Source organism: Meles meles, chromosome 1, assembly GCF_922984935.1.
Source record: "Meles meles chromosome 1, mMelMel3.1 paternal haplotype, whole genome shotgun sequence".
Taxonomy (NCBI): domain Eukaryota; kingdom Metazoa; phylum Chordata; class Mammalia; order Carnivora; family Mustelidae; genus Meles; species Meles meles.
Window position 1 is genome coordinate 126,447,899 of NC_060066.1, and position 15,906 is coordinate 126,463,804.

Consider the following 15,906-nt stretch of genomic DNA (forward strand, 5'->3'; position numbering starts at 1 on the left):
AAGATAGATATATAGATAGATAGTGATATATAATATATAAGAACGGCATGCACTCTCCTCTTTGTCCTATTCTGCACATTATTTGTGACTTTTACCCAGCCCAACAAGTAGTAATTTTATCAGCCTAAAACCCTCAGGCTTTACATAGTTTTTTAAGGAGATTAGATTTAGGCATGAGGAGCCATTAAAGAAATTAAGTAAATAAGCAGAATTTTGAGAATTTTATATGCCAAGAGTAGATAAAAAGTTATCCGAGTGGTTAAAAATGGAAATCAGAAAATTTTTATAAAGGTCTTGAGAAATCTAAAATTTTGACTAGAGTTTGGGTATGTAAAATAAAAAATTGCCGCCAGAAACATTTCAAAAGTTAGAATCAACAAAAGGTAGAGTCTAATCATCTTATATGTGAGAACAAGAAAGAATGTAGAGGGACCAACCTTAAACAGGTGGTAGGTCAAATTGTTGAGGGAGAGATTGCATTCATGCTTTTAGACATCAAGATCTTGAACTATTGGCAAGTTACAGAAGTGATCCAGTACAGTATATGAAAGAAATTTAAGAAACTCTGATTCCAAAATCCCTTATGCTTGGCTTTTAAACAAATATTTCCTTATTTAGCCACTTCTCTTCACCTCTGTAGCTACAACCCTGATCCAAGTCACCACCAGATATTACTGAGAATACATTATAAAACATCTAACTGCTGTATCTGAATTTATCTTTGTCCCCTGCAGTCTGTTCTTAATACACCATTCAATATGCGATTCTGTTAAATGTGAGTTAAATAATGTCACCTCCCTATTTAAAATCCTCCACTCTTTACAATGGCCATATACCTCTACAATTCTGCTTGCTATTATCTTTCTGATATCTTATCCTAATTTCTTTCTCACTTAGTCAATTCTAGCTACTGAGTACTCATCTAAACTAAACACCATTCTTTCTGACAATGTCTATACTTTTTCCATCTGTTTTTCACCTTAGCTCTTAACTGTTTTCTAACATACTGAATATTTTACTTATATTTGGTTGTCTTTTGCTTTCATGATTAGAATTTGAACTTCTTAGGACAAGGATTTTTTTTTTACCTTTTTTCAGGCATTGCAGTCCTGGATCTTATAACTGTCTTTGCTGCATATTAGCTGAATGAATGAGATAAGTATTTGTCATTCAATGAGTTTAAAAAAAAGTATATTTAATGTGGTTTAAAAAAAAGGAATAAAAGGATGACATGAAACAAGAACTGACTAAAACAACCTACATAAAATTTCTGGGAAAAGTTGTAATAATTAATGTTAAAAACTCGAAGGGTACTTTGAACATTTATTATATAAAGTTTTGTCTATAATTCTTTTTCTAGTAATGTGATGGCTAGTGTTTGAGTGTTAACTCTGAAAAACCTTAACAAATTGACAAATATTGAAAAAAATAAGCTTCTTAAAAGTATCTGAATGTTGACAATATAATCAAAAATTATCAGACCAAAACATAGAAATGATCCAGAACTCAATATTGAATACTGAATAAACTGAATACTGAAATGGTTTTTGAAGATATTCCACAAATATAGTGAATTTGAGATTTGTGTTCACAAATCTGAGGAACATGCAGGAAAAAAGATAATACTCAGGACATGTTATGTGTTACAATATCTAAGATAAGACACCCTCTTGACAAGAATAGGAAATGAAAGTACCCCCTGCCACTTAACAGTGGCCTGGAAATAAATCTGCTCCATCTCCTATCTTCAGGGAATTTCATGAAAAACTATTTGGTGCTAGTCAGAGCCCAGTGAATAAAAACAAAATAAATATTTGAAACTTTATATTCTCAAGTTGATCTCTGTGTAGAGATACAGCTCAAATGCACGTTACCTACACTGATCAACGAAACTCAAGTGATATATTTAGTTTTGTTAGCTTAGTGAAGAGATTAAGGGGGAAGTTTCATTCATCTTATCAGAGTTACAGATGGCAGAGAAAATATTTGAGGAGATAATAGGTAAGAATTTTACAGAATTCAACTTAAAAATTATTATCAGCATGTTTAGACCACTCATTTTTCTGAACTAGTATTGCTTCTAGCCCTTTGCAATGAGCAGAGTTGGAAATATGTAATTTTTTTAGAAAAAAATAAATTGAAATTCAAGATTACAGAATCTGCTTGACTACTTGGATTTTATATTTGCATATATTTTCCACTTGGAACTTGATTTCTGATATGACATAAACAAAGTCATGATTATGTTTTTCACCTATTTCTCTATATCTATCTATATTTATCTACCCATATTTGCATAGTTATATAATGTTCCAAAAAGCCATTTAGTAATAATTAAATAATGGGGTTAATACATGAAATTTATTATTTATTTGCCATCTTTTTAGCAATTCTTCTTAGTTGAATTAATGCCACCAAATTTATATATAGTTAGACTTTGTTATTTTCAATATTAACAATTGTTAGATTATCTTATTTTATTTTGCTTTTGAATTATGTCAAAATATACATGATTTCAAAATTAAAAAACAGAATCCTTACTTAAATCCATGTCCTTATTTTCAAATTTTTGTATAAAAAATAAAACCCAAATATAGCATTTTATGTTTTTGCCATTGCACCTTCAGAAATAGGATTTCTGGGGGGCACCTGGGTGGCTCAGTGGGTTAAAGCCTCTGCCTTCAGATCAGGTCATGATCCCAGGGTCCTGGGATCGAGCCTCCCATTGTGCTCTCTGCTCAGCAGGGAGCCTGCTTCCTCCTATCTCTCTGCCTCTCTGCCTACTGTGATCTCTGTCAAATAAATAAATAAAATATTAAAATACATTCTCATCCAGATTCTCAATGAGACGTGTTAATAAAATTGGACATTTTCAAAGGCAGTTTATATTTTTATATGATTTATATTATCAATTTAATTATTCTATGATCCTCTCCTAAACTCCATCAACAATATACTTATAGCAAAATGATTATTAAATGTTTACTTGTTCACTAGTCTCCATGGAATCATGAATCAATGTAAAGAAAATCCAATGTCCATAATTAAAAGCATTCACTTTTTATTTAATTATTTAATATGATGAACAGACTAAACACATATTTGGCATATACATTAGATACTGATAAATGATATATGCAAAAATAGGTGATAACATGAGAAATCATTTCAAGACTTTCTGTCTCCTTTTTAAAAGGAAAGAAAAAAATAACGTAATTTAGAAACAGACCTTACTGCCTTCCTCTAAGCATAATCCATATAATTTTATACCAGGATAAAATCATTTTATAATACAAAAATGAAATTTGACAGGAGTCCCTAGTTTTTAACCTTTTAAAAAAAAACCAAAAACCAAAAAACAGCTTAAGATCGACTCTCCAGCAGTTTTTATATTTTCAGCATCAGAAGACAGCTATTTTGGCTTGGTGAGAACAAAAAGTCCCATAGGTAGTAATTCAGTTTCTCTCATGAGCTGTTAGCACAAGAGTATCTCCTTGCCTTTTGCCTCCCAATGGCAATAACAAGGATTTACTTTCAGGAAATCTGGAAAATGGAATAGAGTTTTTGTGTAAATAATTGTCTGTACAAACACAATTACATGTATGCATGTATGCACATCCATTAATATATCATCAAAACATTACTTAACAGTCCTCTATCATCTTTGTTCCAATTAAACATTGTTTCCCATTATAACCAATAAATTGAAATCCTTTTGTGCAAAATATTGACTCTCTGCTTTACTTCCAATGCCCCACTAAGTATGCCACACTTTCCCAGACAATGGTAAATAGTGGCTTGGATCTAAGCATCAGGCTTCCAGTATTGCTGAAATTCCAAGTTAGCCTCTTTCTGCTAAGAACTATGAGCCACCACTTATACTATTCAAAATTACCCTGGAGCAATGAAATCAAATCAATGAAACAAAGATGGTGATAAGGATCTAGAAACTCAGTGTCTGAAAGAAACAAAGCATATGTGCAATGCTCAGAAGCTTTCAAGTGTAAAAGGTAAAACTGACTATTTTTTCATAATCAAATTCTTCCTATTTTGTCATCTTTAAGGAGAAGAGATAGAGGAAGATAGATATTCCCATCAAACAATCATCTCTCCAACAGTTTATTTAAACCAGACTGTTGTAAGGGTTTTTTGGGCAACCCTCTTGGGGGAAGCTCATTATGGGGGTCAGATAAACGATATGAAATAAAGAAATTACATTTTTATTGCACATCTGGATATAGACTGTGAATTTTCAACCAGGTTTACATTTACCAAGTCTACTTTTCTAACACCATTTCAGATAAATATAATACTAAAGTAACTTTCAGCTAAAGTCAAGCCTAATTTTATCGAAACTTCTGAGTTCCTAGAGAAGCATCTCTAGCATGTACCTTACAGAATCAGAATACCTATAATCAGTCTCTCCAAGCCAAACGATTTCTGAGAGTTAGAAAAAACACAACAGAGAAAGAAACTGGAGAATTGTAGGCTGATTGGAGAACAGCCAACCCAGTGGTGGCACTGCCATGCCCCAAATTAAGTATATTCTCATCAACTCCCTTACCTAATCCATAGAAAGAGTCATGAGCATTTTGATTTATGCATTCAAGTTCGGAAAGGTGACTTAAAGTCAATTTTGTGTATCCACTTCATAGGAGAGCCAGGATCCACATCAAGGATTCCTACTTCTTAATAAGTACTGATTTAAACTCACCCAGGACTGAAATTTGAGGCTCCCCAAAAAGGCTAAAATCAGTATTGTTAAGTATTTCAATATCTTCACAACTGACTGGTAGAAATAATACTGAATGGTCATGCAGGATTCATCAGAGCCCTTCTGTTCTTATCTCTCTACCGTACACACACTGTGGGAAATCTAGGATTTTATACCTCAAATATGCTTGAGAACTGACTGGAAAACAGATTTGTGGCTTCTCAGACTGTGCTCTGCTAGAAGCATTCAGCTATTTGTAAAATATGATCAAACTGTAGAAATCACAGTAGATTATAAAGTAAAAAGTCATAAAAATTTGCTCAATTATTAAAAAGTTATCTGCAATGAGAAGAACAAACATTTCGGGGCGCCTGGGTGGCTCAGTGGATTGGGCCACTGCCTTCGGCTCAGGTCATGATCTCAGGGTCCTGGGATCAAGCCCCGCATCGGGCTCTCCGCTCCGCGGGGAGCCTGCTTCCTCCTCTCTCTCTGCCTACTTGTGATCTCTCTCTCTGTCAAATAAATAAATAAATAAATAAATAAATAAATAAAATCTTTACAAAAAAAAAAAAAAAAGAACAAACATTTCATCATTATTATGATTTTTAAAGTTCGTATGTAAATTCTTTTTAAAAATTTTAACATAAGGTCAGAATAGCATTTTACCTATTAATAGCAGGAAACTTTTTAATTGCCAGTACAAAGGGTCTGATTGTAATTATGTATCAAATTCTGAGTATTAGGATGCTCAGAGGAAAATTCAACAGTGTGAACAACTCACTTTCTTAAACCGCAGTTGTTTTTTCCTTTAACGTTGCCAACAATATATTACATGATCACAGAGATTTTCTAGACTCCTCTACCTTCACCAAATTTTTTCACATTCCGTAAATGTATGGTTTTGAGAATGCACACAATATGCTATGAATGTATAAGTAGACTCATTTCAAACTTTAAAGAGAGGGATGAAGTATGTTCTATTTTCTTCGTTGTTTTCTGAATCTTAAGACATTTCTTCCTATCTATTGGCCATTCCCCTTTCCCCCAAAACTGTATACTTTGTAATAGAACATTTGTTATATTGTAAGATTATGGTTGAGCTAAGGATTAGTGTGTAGGATATAAGAACACTTTGCAGTAAAAATATAAGCAAAGAAATAAAAATTATAATTTACATGCCTAATAGACTTATATATGGACCACAAGTTTCCAGACCACAGTAGTAGCTATGAGGGAATTAAGAACTAAGAAAGAAAGAAAGAAAGAAAGAAAGAAAGAAAGAAAGAAAGAAAGACCTAAATATTGGTGGAGAAAGTGATCAGTGAACTTTCTTAGGGAGGAAACAAGTAAGATTTGGGGACAGTGACAGACTGCAACCTGTGAGAAAACTTTTTTTTTGAAGAGAGAGAGAGTGGGGGAGGATGGGAACAGAGAAAAATCTTAGCAGACTCCCTGCTGAGCATGGAGCCTGACACAGGACTTAATCTCAGGACCCTGAGATCATGACCTGAGCCTAAATGGAGAGTTGGATGCTTCTTGACTGAGTCACCCACCCTGACATGTGAGGAAACTTCTAGTCTTCTTTTGTACATTGTTGTTTTCTTCGACATTTCTAATATACTTAAATTTTAAAAAGAAAAGAGAAGGAAGGAATGAAGACTTGGTCTTTTATTCCATAAATATACAGGAGTGTCTCCTGTGAGTCATGCACCATATGGAGCTTCTCTTAGGAAACAAATATGACTAGGCCATAGTCAAGAAGTCTTTGAAATGTTTTTTTTTTAATATTTATTTATTTTAGAGAGGGAAAGAGAGAGCAAGAGAGTGGCAGGGGTGGGGGGAGACAGAGGGAGACGGAGAGAGACAATCTTTTTTTTTTTTCCCCCTAAGATTTTATGTATTTATTTGACAGTGAGAGACACAGGGAGAGAGGGAACACAAGCAGGGGGAGAGGCAGAGGGAGAAACAGGCTTTCCGCAGAGCAGGGAGCCTGATGTGGGGCTCCATCCCAGGGCCCTGGGATCATGACCTGAGCGGAAGGCAGATACTTAAGGACTGAGCCACCCAGGTGCGCCAGAGAGAGAGAATCTTAAGCAGACTCCATGTCAGTCTCACAACCCTGAGATCATGACCTGAGCCGAAATCAAAAGTTAGTTGCTTAACCAACTGAAACACCCAGGCACCCCCAAGAAGTTTTTGAAATGCTCTTAATCCTGTATTTCCATAGCTTTTAACAGTAATGATGGTCTGAGACTCAAATCAGCTTCAAATTATATATAGACACAAGATATATCTAAAACAAATGATACATAATTTAAAAGTTAAATATATACTTTTGGGTTCATGTGCATATATATATATATGCAAGTATACATACAGATATATATTACATATATAATACAGACTTTTTAAAAAGTTACATGTCCCTCTAAAATCTTAAGTATCTAAGGTCATCAGAACACTGGATCCTTCAGTAGTTACGATTATCTCAGAAAAGATAACACAGGCTGTAACAAAAGAACCAGGGTATTCCCAGGACAATTCAAGTACAAATACACATAAAAGTGTGAAATATCCTAAAACCACCCCTTTCCTCTGATTTCCTGTTCTAACATTTTAATTACATGGGGAGAAATTGTTAAGAAAGCCACCATAACTTTTACAAGATTGCCTTGAATATAAGTCAGGTCCTTAGATCTATTCACTCATTCAAATTATCTACTTGTAATTTATTTCATGCCTATCCTGTACAAGTTCTTGAGAAGTTTTAAGAATATATAACTGAATAAGACAATAAACTTGGCTTCTTTCACCAGAGTCACACTAGAGTCAAAAAAAAAAAAAAAAACTTGTGTTATCTATCCTGAGACATGGGTGTCACAGAAAAGTAAAAACCAAACTTACACAGTGCATGATTAACTTGCTCCAGAGGAAAACTCTTTTTCTTCCATTTTCAAGCACAATGGCATATAAAAGAACTCCATATTAAGAAACTTCTTTCTGGGGCACCTGGGTGGCTCAGTGGGTTAGAGCCTCTGCCTTCGGCTCAGATCATGGTCCCAGCGTCTTGGGATCGAGCCCCATATCGGGCTCTCTGCTTGGCTGGGAGCCTGCTTCCTCCTCTCTCTCTGCCTGCCTCTCTGCCTACTTGTGATCTCTATCTGTCAAATGAATAAATAAAAATCTAAAAAAAAAAAGAAAAAGAAAAAAAAATAAATTTCTTGTCTATATAATCTGCTCTATCAACAGCTTCTTTTGGAGAAAGATGGACAGTTGATTGCAGAAACATTTCTGGACAGTGATTGTACTGTATGGTGTATTTTCTTTAATTCTATACATTTTCTTATTCTTTTTTTTAAAGATTTAAAAAAAAATAATTTATTTCTTAGCACAAGCTGGGGAGCAGCCGTCAGAGGGAGAAGCAGGCTCCCTGCTGAGCAAGGAGCCCAGTGCTAGACTTGTTCCCAGGACCCTGGGACATCACCTGAGCAGAAGGCTGATGCTTAACTAACTGAGCCATCCAGGCACTCCTCAACAGGCTCAAAATAAAGAAGCACCTATAAATATCATCTCATTTATTTTTCATTTAAAAGCATATTTTCTTTTTCATATGTAAGACCTCTTTTTACTGCTCCCATTAACAAAACAGACAAACACATATATACACACAACTATTTTGAAGTTATATCTGTGCATATGTATTTTTTAGCAGTGAGAGCAATTTCATTGTCCACAATAATTGAAAGTGTGTATGAATGTAAATATGATAATAAAATAATTATTTACTAATTCATTAAAAATATTTTGAGTACCATTAAGCTTCAGATACTTTAGTTTTCTGGGAGAGGACACAAATTTTTAAGACTACAACCCAGTCTGAAGAAGCAGTTTGATTTTTGACAATTATAATCAATAGCAAGTAAAATTACCTATATGTGTTTACAAATTTTAAAATTGATATTTTAAGTGGCAACATTACACAGACTTTCAGCAGTACTTTTCTTATTTCTTAAATTAGTAATTTTGAAGTTTGTCTAAAGATGTTCAATTACTGATCATTGAATAATTACAGTCTTTACTCAACCATGAAAAAATTCCTATTTTTCTATTTCCTATCATGTTAACTCCAAGTATGAATTAACTTTGCTGGAAAAAAATTTAATAAAGCACTAGGAAATTGTTTAGCATCAGTTAATGTTACATAAGACTGGACCATGTATCTAAATAAGATGCTGGGTGGAAAATAATTTGATCCAATTTCTCATGCTGTTAATTAAGGAGACAAAGCCCCATGGCAGAATTTTTTATATACTGTATACTATTGTTGTCTATTATGCTGCATAACATTTAAGTTGTGAATTCATCCACTTTCTCTTATTCTTTAAATATTCAAGAATGCCATAAAAATAAGTGTGCTACTCTTCCTAATTAGAAGCTATGCATATTTCATTAAGATATTCTTATAATTTAATCTGTGGCATTCTTTTAATTGAAAAGGAAAAGCTATGCGAGTGACAGCACATTTAAACACTATTCATTGTGAATTTACTCGGATTCGATCACGTCCGTTATGAACCAAGAAGACATTATATAACACTATTTATTATGGCAGTTTGAGAGAGCTATAAAAAGGGAAGTCAGTGGGATTGTTCACCTTTGAAGAAAAACTCTTTTGTTCCAATAAGAAAAACAAACAAAAATGATAATGACATTCTTATCCACAGTAACCCCACCCCCACCCCATTTTAGCACCCATTTTAGGCTATAGGATGAAAGAATAAATTATTATTAGTGCATTTATTAACTTACATTCAGTTCACCAACCAAGGAAAATTGTTCATTGAAATTAACCAGAAATAGGACGTGTGTGGGTGGCTCAGTCAGCCAAATGTCTGCCTTGGATTTAGGTCATGATCCCAGAATCCTGGGATCTCCACATTGGGTTCCCTGATCAGTAGGGAGCCTGCTTCTCCCTCTCCTTCTGCCCCTCCCCCAGCACATGCTCTCTTTCTCTCTCAAATAAATAAAATGTTTTTAAAAAATTAACCTGAATAAGAAACACAAATAGAAAACTGATTTTAGGGGCACCTGGATGGCTTAGTCATTTAAGCATCAGACTCCTGATTTCTGCACAGGTCATGATCTCATTATCCATTCTATCTATGAAAATGAGAACCATTGTCTCTTCACTTGTCTCTTTTACTTAAGGGCACCAACACTTCCTCTTCTGAGGTATATAGGTCTTATCTATTTCTCTGTTGAAAAGAAAAAGAAATCTAAAATACTAAAAGTCGCATAATACCTATAGGAAAAAAATTTCCTAAGGCAAAGAAAAAGCTGAATAAACCATTTATGAGAATGGGATTTGGGGAACTTGAAAGTTGAGGGTTTGGAGAGCTGTATAGTTAACAGAGTCAAGATAGATTTCATGTCAATAAGGTAAAGATTAAATGACTTTTTGATTAATAGTTACTCTGGATATGGTTAATAGCACTGTATAATCAAGATAGAAAAGATTGCAGATTTAAATCATTAGAGTAATAAGACAAGTTATTCTGGTATTCATTAATTTAAAGAATAAAGAACACAGTTGATGATTAAAATATTATACTATAGGATTTCAGTACATTAATTGAATATGGTGGCAGATTTATGGCAAAAATACACCTACAACAAAATCTTGAGGGCTTCCAAAATGATCTTTTTTTCTCCTAACTTTTCATGTCTGCCTTTTCAGATCTCTTCTCACAGGCAGATTGTATTTGCATGGACCAGTTTTATGACTTACCAAGTTTTTTCTTTCTCAATTTCTTGTTAGTCTTTAGAGAAAATATTCTAATTTGATTATTTCACATGTTCAGATGAACCTAAATAGGACTGGCTCACATTCAACTAATTTAAGTAAGAGCTATGAAAAATCTGTGCAAGAGGGGAAACTGTTTTCCAAGCAGGAAAAATAGTTATGATATCTGGCAGCTTTTTTTTTTTTTTTCATCTAACTTGGTAGACCTACATTCACTCGGATTTAGGCGGAATTTGATTCATTTCACATCCAGGTATGCAACATAGATTTGGACCAGTTCTGTATAGTACAAAACTGAAGGGAAAAAATGATTGCTAAAATGTAAGATACAGCAATGGCAGTAAATTTAGATTTATAAAATGAACAGAATGATAATCATCACAAACTGTTGTCATGTAAAAATGACAATGTTTACTAATTTTCCAAACATAAAAATTTTACATAAATGAAATTAGAACTGAAGATATACAAACTAAAACATATCAGAAAGTTTTGGTATATGAGCTGGTGACTGATATTGATAATTTGCATATGGGTAAGTAAAAATGGACTATTTTGTAAAACATTTATAGAAAAGGGAAAAGCACAGAATCTAGAGGCTTTAAGACACCTATTCTTTGAATTTGGTGTCATCACTTGCTACCTGTATACGTATTCAAGCTTTTGCATCAATTATCTTAACTATCGTCTGCCACAATAAAAATACACCTAGCCCATGGAATAGTTGAACTGGTTAATTAATCTACAAAGCAAGGTAGCATATTATAATTTCTAAACCATGGTATAGTTAGTTCCGTCTGTGCTTATAATGTGGTTTTTGTGATTCTTCCACTTTTACTACACATTTACATGTTCACTTTGCAGTGAATTTATGTTGACTCCACTTTGAGCAAGGAGCTTGCTTAAGATTCTCTCCTTCTTCCTCTGCTCCTTTTCTACCCCTTCCTCTCTCTCTCTCCCTCAAAAAAAAAAAAAAAAAATTCTTTGAAAAGATCAACAAGAAATTGCAAGCTTTTAAGTAGGTTGATTAATAAAAAAATAAAATACTCAGATTACTAAAATAAGAAATGAGGGGCACCTGAGTGACTCAGTCAGTTAAGTGACCAACTCTTGGTTTCAGCTCAGGGCATGATCTCCCAGTTGTGGGATCCAGCCCTACATCAGGCTCCACTTTGAGCACAGAGTCTGTCTGCTTCAAATTTTCTCTTCCTCTCTCTGCTTTCCCCCTCCCTCTCTAACTCAAATAAATAAATAAATCTTAAAAATAAATAAATAAGAAATGAATTGGGAATATTACTATTGACTTTACAGATACAAAAAGGATTATAAGAGAATATTATGATCAATTAGATGACAACAAATTAATTAAACCTAGATGAAATTGACAGATTCCTAGAGAAACACACATTACCAAACCAACTCAAGAAAATAGAAAATATGAGCAGAACTATCAAATTAAAACATCTGCGGGCGCCTGGGTGGCTCAGTGGTTTAAGCCGCTGCCTTCGGCTCAGGTCATGATCTCAGGGTCCTGGGATTGAGTCCCAGGTCGGGCTCTCTGCACTGAAGGGAGCCTGCTTCCCTCTCACTCTCTCTGCCTGCCTCTCTGCCTACTTGTGATCTCTCTCTGTCAAAATTAATAAATAAAATCTTAAAAAAAAAAAATCTGCACTCAAAAACCTCCCAACAAAGGAAAGTTCAAGTCCACATGGGCTCACTGGTAAATTCTACCAATCACTTCAAAAAAGAATTAATAATTATCCTTTTCAATTTCTTCCCAAAAAAGAAGAGGAAGGACCACTTCAAACTCATTCTTATAAGGCCATCATTACCTTAATAGCAAAGCCAGACAAAATTCCAAGAAAAGAAAACTACAAACCAATATGTCTTATCAATATACAAGTGAATACCCTCAACAGCACGCAAGCTAACTGACCCCAGGCATTATATTTAGAGGATTGTATAGCATGACCAGATGGAACTTGTCACAGGAATGCAAGGTTATTTCAACATACCAAAAAAAATCAATGTAATATAGCATATTAATAAAATAAGGGGGGGAACCCACACAGATTATCTCAATTGATGTAGAAAACAATTTTGAAAAAATTCAACACCCTTTCTTGATAAAAATCTTTAATGAATTAAGAATTAAAAGGAACCTCCAAAACTCAAAAAAGGACATTTGTAAAAAACCCACAGCTCATATTTACAATTATGCAAGACTGAAAATCTTAACCTAGGATCAAGAACATTGCAAGAATGCCTAATGGGACACTTTTATACAACCTTGTACTGGAACTTTGAGCTGGAGCAATTAAATTAGAAAAAGAAATAGGGTGCCTGGGTGGTTCAGATGGTTAAGCGTCTGCCTTTGGCTTAGGTCATGATCTCAGGGTCCTTGGATGGGCTCTCGCATTGGGGTCCTGCATTGGGCTCCCAGCTCAGCATATAGTCTGCTTTTCTCTCTCCCTCTGTGTCTCCCCCTGCTTGTGCTCTCTCTCTCTCTTTCTCTGTATCTTTCTGTCTCAGATGAATAAATAAGATCTTTTGAAAAAAGAAAAAGAAATAAAAAGTATTCAAATTGGAAAAGATAAAATTAGAGCATCCCAATTTGAGGTGGCATAATTTAATATAGAGAAAATCCTAAAGAATTCATACAGACACACAAATATTTAGAGCTAATAAAAGTCAGTAAAGTTCAGGATACAACATAAACACACAAAAATCAGTTGTGTTTCTATAAAAATAGCCATAATAATACAAAAAAATTGAAATTAAATATCATTTATAATATTATTCAAAATAATAAAATACTTCAGAATAAATTTAACAAAAATGCAGAATTTAAAGTCTGAAAAATATGACATTTATGAAAGATATTAAATATCTGAATAGATAGATTCCCATAGTCATAGATTAGAAGATAATATTTTTTAAGTAGAATTATGGCCCAAATTAATCTAATCTACTACATTCAGCATAATCCCTATCAGACTTCCATGATCCTTCTTTATAGGAATTGATTTGCTTGTCCTAAAATTTCTGTGGAAGATCAGGGGACACTGAAAACCCAAAATAGTCTTAAGAAGAACAAATTAGGATGATTCATTTTTCCTGGCTTCAAAAGTTACTACAAGCTATAGTAATTAAAATAATGTGGTACAGGCACATGGATAAAAACATAGATCAGTGAGATAGAAATAAACCCATGCATTGCATCTGTGGTCAACTGATTTTTGACAAAGGAACCAAAACCATTTGCCTTGGGATAGAATGATCTTTTCAACATGTGGTGCTAAGACAACTGGAAATCCACCTGCAAAAGAATGGAGTTGATACCTTATTTTATACCATGTATGAAGACCTAAATGTGAGATCCCAAACTATAAAACTCTTAGAAGAAAACCTAGGAATAGATATTTGTGACCTTGGACTTGGCAAGGGTTCTTAGATACGACAGCAAAAGCAAAAGGAAGAAAATGAAAAAAATAAAGCATAGCTCTTTGAAATTAAAAACTTCTATGCATCAAAGAATATTACCAAGAAAGTGAAAAGACACTTAAAGAAAGGCAGAAAATATTTGCAAATTATATAACTGATAAGAATATTTAAAGAATTCTTGTTAAAATACAAATGATTAAAAACATGCAAAGTTTATGAATAAACATCTCTCAAAAAAAGATAGATGAATGGCTACCAAGCATATAAGAAGATGCTCAACATAATTAGTCATTAGGGAAATGCAAATCGAAACCACAGTGAGACTCCACTTCTAGCCCAATAGAATGAAAATGCTGTATAAAAAGTGTCAAGGATGTGGATGTGGAAAAGTCAAAACTTTCATAGATTGTTGGTGGAAATAAAAATGGTGCAGTCACTTTGGAGAACAATCCAGAAGTTATTCAGATTTTAAACATAGTGTTCCCAATTGACCCAACAATTTCACACTACATATATATCAAAGAGAAATGAAAATAAGTGTGCATATAATTTGCACACATGTTGACAGCAGCAATATTTATAATTACCAAAGAAGTGGGAACAACCGAAATTTTCATTAACTGATGAATGGATAAACAAAATTGTGGTGTACCCCACAGTGCAATATGATTTGGCCATAAAAAGATTGAAGTGCTGATACATGCTATACCATGTACGAATCTTGTAAACATGTTAAATGAAGGAAGCCAGTTGCACATGACCACATATTATTTCATATATAAAAGGACAAAAATAAGCAAATCTATAAAGACTGAGAGTAGATTGGTGTTTATTTAGGGCTAAAGAAGATTAAGGTGTTGGGTGGTGGTATCTAGAGTATGGTTTTTCATTCTGAGGTGTTGAAAATGTTCTAAATTTGGTTGTGTTTATGGTTGTGCAATTATGTCAACATACTAAATGTAACTGAATTGTACACTTTAAGCTGGTGAATTTCATGGCATATGAATTACAGTGTAATAAAACTATTACGAAGATTAGTTGCCTATATGTGTGTCAGCGTGTTTCTAGATTTTCTCTTCTTTTCCATTGATCTATTTCTGTATCTTGATGTGAAAATGACACTGTCATAATTCTGTAGATTTATAATGAGTTATAAAATCATGTTAGCCCTTTGACTTTGTCCTTATGTTTTGAAAGTTATTTGGCAATTATAGGTCCTTGGCATTTCTGAATGAATTTAGAAACAGCATGTCAATTTCTATAAAAAGACCACTGAGATTTTAATAGGTATTTCATTTATCATTTATTTTAGAGAGATTTCACCCCTTCATAGTATTAAAACTTCTGAGATGTGACGAAGTTACCTGTCTCCTTTTATTTAAGCCTTCTTTAATTGCTTAATGGCAATCAGTAATGATTTTAGTTCTCATTGTGCAGGTCTTGAACATTTTCTTTAAAATTTATCATACATTTGATATCATTATAAATGTTATTTTTTTAAAGATTTTTATTCATTTACTTGACAGACAGAGATCACAGTAGGCAAAGAGGCAGGCAGAGAGAGAGAAAAGGAAGCAGGCTCCATGCCGAGCAGAGAGCCTGACGCAGGGCTCAATCCCAGGACCCTGGGATCATGACCTGAGCTGAAGGCAGATACTGAACCCACTGAGCTACCCGGATGCCCCCATAAATGTTATTTTTATGTTAATTTCAGGTAGTTTGTAACTAGTATAGAAATACATATTCATGTTATATTCCACAACCTTTTTATATTCATATATTAGTTTTAGAAACATTTCTGTAAATCCATCATATTCTCTACATAGATGATCATGTTGTCTGCAAAGTAAGATAGTTTTACTTCTTCCTTTCTGTTCTGGATACTTTTTTCCCCCCATATCTTGTTACACTTATTAAAACCACCAACACCATATTAAATAGAAGT